Source organism: Cynocephalus volans, chromosome 7 (genome assembly GCF_027409185.1).
Source record: "Cynocephalus volans isolate mCynVol1 chromosome 7, mCynVol1.pri, whole genome shotgun sequence".
In the NCBI taxonomy this organism is placed as follows: Eukaryota; Metazoa; Chordata; class Mammalia; order Dermoptera; family Cynocephalidae; genus Cynocephalus; species Cynocephalus volans.
Window position 1 is genome coordinate 132491294 of NC_084466.1, and position 6202 is coordinate 132497495.

General features: G+C 43.6%; 1 non-coding gene across 1 annotated transcript; it reads right to left on the reverse strand.

The window, feature by feature from the left end:
• Positions 1-5752: 5752 nt before the first annotated feature.
• Positions 5753-5825, reverse strand: TRNAV-GAC (transfer RNA valine (anticodon GAC)). The gene has a single exon. It is a non-coding gene; the product is annotated as a tRNA-Val (tRNA).
• Between the last annotated feature and the right edge of the window lie 377 nt (positions 5826-6202).

Consider the following 6202-nt stretch of genomic DNA (forward strand, 5'->3'; position numbering starts at 1 on the left):
TCCCCACTTCTCTAAGTCGGGTGGGCTTGCCTATTGTTCTGCTGCCCCTTCCTCCTCCTGCTTTAAGCCCACTTTTGCTAACATTCAGAAAGAATTAAGTCAAAGAACTGCCAGAGAGAAGGAAAAAGTCCAAACAGTCACAGATGGCAGACTTGCAAATTTAATTTAAAATCATTCTTTATTATCCAAAATATTAAAATTAAAGCTATAATGCCCAAAGGAAAACACAGATTAAAACCCTCAACATTTCACAGCCTCTTCCTCAGGGGGTCCCAAAAACACTAAGTGAGAATGCTTTCGAAAAGAAAGCAGGAGTGCAGGAGCAAAGAGCCAGCTGTAGATCATTGAGCCAAACACTCAGTGACTGACCCAATCAGCTTCCCTTAAAGCCAAACACCAACTGTTTCATATGCAATTAATGATTGCCCTGGCAAATTAAAGTGCATCAAGTCATCACAGGCATCGTTGAATGAGAAGACACACAGCAGTCACAGGTATCTCATCCCTAGCAACTACATAATGATATTACCAGGCTAATCTAGGCTCAGAGATTTAATTCTGCAAAACACCATGCACTAAATATTTATATTCATAAAAGAGCTAAGAAAAAAAATGCCCACATGCTACCTCTGGAATCTTCATTTATCTAAAATAGGCCTCTGGCTCATTTGCTGGGGTCTCTGGTTGGGGGTAAAGGGCATCAGTCAAGTGTCAGTAGAATTCCAGTGTTCCTGGCCCCCGACTTCAACCTTCAAAAGAGCTCATTGCTGGATCGGGTATTTAGTGGTACTCAAAAGAGGGCAAATCCCCTTCCTTCTCTGGAGATGACAAAGCAGAAAAGGAGGCTCTTTTTTATGTCAGGGCCAAGAAACAGATGGTAGAACGGATGACAATGCCTGTTCCCCATTCTCTGGTGCAGAAAATCAAAGTCCAGAGAGGGATAAGAGACTGTTACAGCCATCCTTTACAAATTCCAAATTCTCAATCACATATATAGTTCTGATTTCAGATGCCATCATGCTTGAACTATAAAACTGAAGAATAAGCCCTCTCCAAATAGTCATAAATAAACCGATGCTCATGGAAAGGAAGAGTGTTTTCTCTGGTCTTTTGGATTTGTCTCAATTTCCTCTACTGAAGCCTAATTCTGAGCTTATGGCCCTTACTCAGTATTCTCATTTCAGCACATTGCTGGGCCTGAGCACTCCTAGCGTATAAGTCACAGAACCTAACCTGGCTTGGCCTAGTCCCTGTCCTTATGAGTTGCCAGGATCATTTCTGTGTCCATCCTGGAAACTACTCTCCTCTCCCCACTGGCATCTCAAACTTAGTTCTTTCAATCCAGCTTCCACTGTCCTTTCCCTCCCCCTAGCAGAAAATGCAGATGATGGGTCCTGTCTGTTCCCCATGCATACCATGACTTGGAGCCTTCAGCAACTTTTCTAGGGCTGTGCATATTATAATCAAGATGGGATCAGCTAATAAAAATTACGTTGGTTACAATCCAAAAAGATTAACTAGCCTTAAGGGTTTCATGGCTATGCATTACACTTTTCAATTTTCCTACAATTAAGCTAACAGCAAATAATATTGACAAATAAGCTGCCTGATTCTCTGGCTGAAGCCCTGCCATGGGAAGGGAGGGTGGTTCTGCAAGTCTGGCCATTGTCTGCCCGTAAGGTCCAGCCTGTGAATTCCAGCATGAGGGACATTGGCACCAGAGCTGCTCAGGCAGAGGGATGATGAGGAATGGTTGCACCCTCACTCCTAAAAAAAGAATTGAAAAAAGATGACGTACCTGATTCCTGCCATCCTGCCTCTTCCAAGTGAATTTTCCTGGTTTCCACTGGTTTCTTAACCTCCCGCTAGAGACAGCCCAGGGTAAGGAGACTTATACTCTCATGAGGCACAACTATATCAACTCATTAATTAATTTGGAGTCACAAATCCAGGGCTTAAAGTGAATTAGACCCAGCACTAGCAGAATTTGGAGGCAGGCAGGACCAACAGTCTGAATGGAAACCCTCTCCCACACAGATGCTGATAGAGGTCTGTGGAGGAAAGATTTCTCTTTGCCTGGTTGCCCTGGCACTGGGGAGAAAAGGCAGGGCTGGACGAAGGAAGATTTTGTAGGAGGAAAAGGGTTTCTGGAAGCTGGAAGTTGTTTTGAACCCTGTCCGCAAAGCCAAGGCCCAATTACTTCTCCAGTTATTTCTGCTACTCAGTGTTGGAGAAGAAGCTAGCAGGAGGAAAGGCTAGGAGAAGAGGACTACAAAGGGAACAATGATCATTGTCACCATTTTATCAGAATTTACCACGTGCCAGGCACTGTGGTAAGTGCTTTTATGCATTAATTTATTTAATCTTCATAATAATCCTATGAGGTATATCCCATTACCTATACCCGTTTTACAGATGAAGAAACTGAGGCTCAAGGGGGCTGGCCGGTCAGTTCAGTTGTTTAGAGCACAGTGGTCAAGTGTTTGGATGCCCATATAGGCCAGCCAACAAAAAAAAAAGAAAAAGAAATAAACTGAGGCTCAGAGAAATTCAGTGACTAATCTAGGAATTGAGCCCAGGTTTTGATTCCAGAGCCTCTGCTCTTAACCACGAAATCAATGAAAACTGCCAAATAGTTAAATGTACAAAAAGTGTCACTCTACAGAAGGATCTAAATTCTGACTTATCTAGAAAGAGGGCTTCTAGCCTTATGCTTATGTTGATACTACATTTGATCTTCATCAAAAATCAAGAAATATCTGACAAGAATCCAGAATCCTAGGCCGCAAGGGGATGTGAGGGACTGTTTCTCAAATTATGGCCAGAGGACAATCTTTAACTAAGTCATCTGGGAAGCTTATTAAAATGCAGATTAATGCCCCGCCCCCCCATCTTCTTGATCAGAATATCTGAATATGGGGCTCATGAGTCTGCTCTTTAACATGCTCTCCAGATCATTTTCAGGCATCCAAAATTGGAAGGCCACCGGTATAAACTATGAACACTGCCCTTAATTTCTAAGCAAACCCAAACTCCCCTCGCCCCATGGCACGCAGACCCTCACTAATCTGAGCCTAGGCGCTCACCTCCACTGTCCCTGCTCTTTTCTGCCTCTCACACACACCCACTGAATTTCATTCTCCTTCCTCGGTTCTGATTCACCCTGGTCCCACTCTCACTTATGTTTTTCCCTCCACTCCCCACCTGTATTTGTATTTTACACATCTCAGTCTGGTATAGCCTCTTTTTCTCCTTCTCTCTCTCTCTTTTTAAGTGTAATTTTTACTTATGTACAATACACATACAGAAAAGTGCACAGAATAAGGTTACAGCTCAATAAATTTTTTCTAAGTGAATACACCTGTGTAGCCGGCATGCCCCCCCCCCCTTTCTCTCTCTCTCAAACAAATTTGACTCTAAATAGCACTGAAAAGTAATTCAAGTCTTTAGTTTCTTAAAGGGGCACCAAAAAGGGGAAATTCCACCATATATTACTCCTGAAAGACTACTCCTTATAGAAGCTTCTCCCCACCAAAATCTTTCTCCCTTCTCCCCTTCCTTTCTCTCCTTCCAAATATTTATTGAGCACCTACTACATTAGGTGCAGGGGAGAGAATGATGAACAGGATAAACCTGGTTCCTGCTTTTAGGTACTTACAGTCTCATGGGGTAGGGGGTGGGGGTGGGACAAATAAAACATGAATAAGCAAATAATAATGAATTATTAATTGTGATGAATGATCCAAAGGAACTAACTGGGAGCTCTGAGGCCTAAGGGATAAGAGGGAGGCAGCCACGAGAGGAGAAAACAGCAGCTTGGGCAGGAGGAACAGCAAGGGCAAGTGCTCTGAGGTGGGACATATCTTGGCTCAAGGGAGCAATTCTCCTCTGACTTCAGTGGCCTTTCTTCTGCCCCCTCCTCCCACCTTCACAATCTCTTGTTTTCCACCAGAAGCTTTCTACCTTGTCTGCCTGTTTTTATAGAATAATCTACCACCTTCTCTTTCAGCATAATAAAAGTTCATCAGTACAAACCCCAATTCCTTAGTGAGGTAGAGAAGAGAAAGAATGTGAACTTGATTTTTTCCTTTTTTTTTTTTTTTTTGGTCCCAGAAATGTTTGAGTAGGATTTATCCAACCCACTCTTTGAAATCAACCCTCAGTCTGTCCTGAATGGAGATGTCCCTGAACTAAGTCTTCAGGAAGCCTGAGCCGCTTCCTTTCTCTGTTTTCTCAGTCATCACTGGGAGAATCACAAAGGAGCTCTGTTCAGGAGCTCAGAGGTTTCACTTCAAGAGTCTCATTGGCGGTTTTAACAGTCATCCTGCTTTGTTCCCGAGGTAACACTGGCACAAATCCCCTGGCATTGAAGGGAGAGGGCAGCATGGTCTAAGCCTCAAAGGGTTTGGCTGTGAAACTGTCCAAGTTCTCACCTGGCACTGATGAATACAAGCATGTTACCTACTACAATCACAAAGTGACTTGAAGATTGAAGAGTGGCTCCTTGGCTTTGTCATCTGGATTCTCGTTCTGCCCACGTCAGTGTGGGGCCTTCGTGCCCTCCGACCTTAGTGGGAGGCAGAGCATACCTTCCACTTGCCTATGCTCTCTCGTTTCCACCTCCCCTTCCACCCCTGCTCCAGTCCATCCTCAGGACTTCAATCCTGTCTCCCATAGTCTGGCCTCTTCTCTAAAGGACTCCCTCAGTCGGACTCCCTGGCAGGTGATTGAATTGGGGAGAATGCTGGGAGGTGAATCCTCATAACGAAATAATTAGATCTTCCAAAAGCCCAGCTTTACAATCCTTTACTCATCTCTAGTATCAAGTAATAGAATGTCTCCTTCTTGTTAAATTCCCTATGTCTGGAGAAGGAGAATTCAAACAAACAAAAACTGCTCTGCCATACCTACATTTGAGTTAAGGCCCCAAAGGTGAGTTCTGGTAAATGAAACTTTATTGTATCTTTTCTAGGCCTGAGTCCTTGACAGGATCTTTTGTCAGGTTCTTGTCACTGTGATCATCGTCAACATCACCATGAGCTGGGACCTGGACAAGCTTCTTTATGTGGCTCGGCTCCTCCTGGTCCATCTAAACTTGGACTGCTAGGGCCGGCCCGTGGCTCACTCGGGAGAGTGCGGTGCTGATAACACCAAGGCCCCGGGTTCGGATCCCATATACGGATGGCCGGTTCGCTCACTGGCTGAGCGTGGTGCTGACAACACCAGGTCAAGGGTTAAGATCCCCTTACCGGTCATCTTTTAAAAAAAAAAAAGAAATCAGTAGAGCTTTATTACCTTATATGTTGTAAGCTACTGGTATATTTATGGCTAAAATGATACAATATCTGATATTTGCATCAACATAATCCAGAGGAGGGGGAAGAAGTGGGTGGCGGTACACAGGAAACAGAAGTGGCCATAAGTCAATATTTTTGAAGCTGGGTAATGAGTAAAAGGAAGTTTATTACATTAATCTTTTTACCTTTCTATATGTTTGAAAGTTTACATTATTATAAGTTAAATACACACACATTCTTCTATGCCTTTTTCTCTTGTGTGTGTGTTTAATTCTAGGTGTTTTCTTTTTCTTCATTGTTTTGTTATGGTTTGTTTGTTTTTCTTTCTGTGGCTGGCCAGTGCAGGGATCTGAACCCTTGACCTTGGTGTTAGCAACACCATGCTCTAACCAAGTGAGCTAACCAGCCAACCCTGTTTTCTTATTGTTTCTTTCTTTTTTTTTTTTTTTTAAAGATGACCAGTAAGGGGATCTGAACCCTTGACTTGGTGTTGTCAGCACCACGCTCTCCCAAGTGAGCTAACTGGCCATCCCTATATAGGGATCCGAACCCATGGCCTTGGTGTTATCAGCACCACACTCTCCCAAGTGAGCCACGGGCTGGCCCTTGTTATTGTTTCTGAAGTGAGGTGCAATTAAAAAAAAAAAAAAAGAAATCCAGCCTGGTAAGGACAAACTAAGTCAAGTGAGTTTCATTTGCATTTGAGTCATTGAGAAAAAGACAGCTATGGGTTCCTAGGACCCCGATGCAGTGAGAGTGAAAGGGACAGTCATACATAGGAGAACCCCAAGGAAATACTATTCTGGGCTGGGAATACAGACCCCTTCGTATAGCTATCCTGGTTCCCTCTTCACACTGCCACCCCTCCTCAGAGTTGTTCCTCTCAAAAAATGTTCTTGATGCAC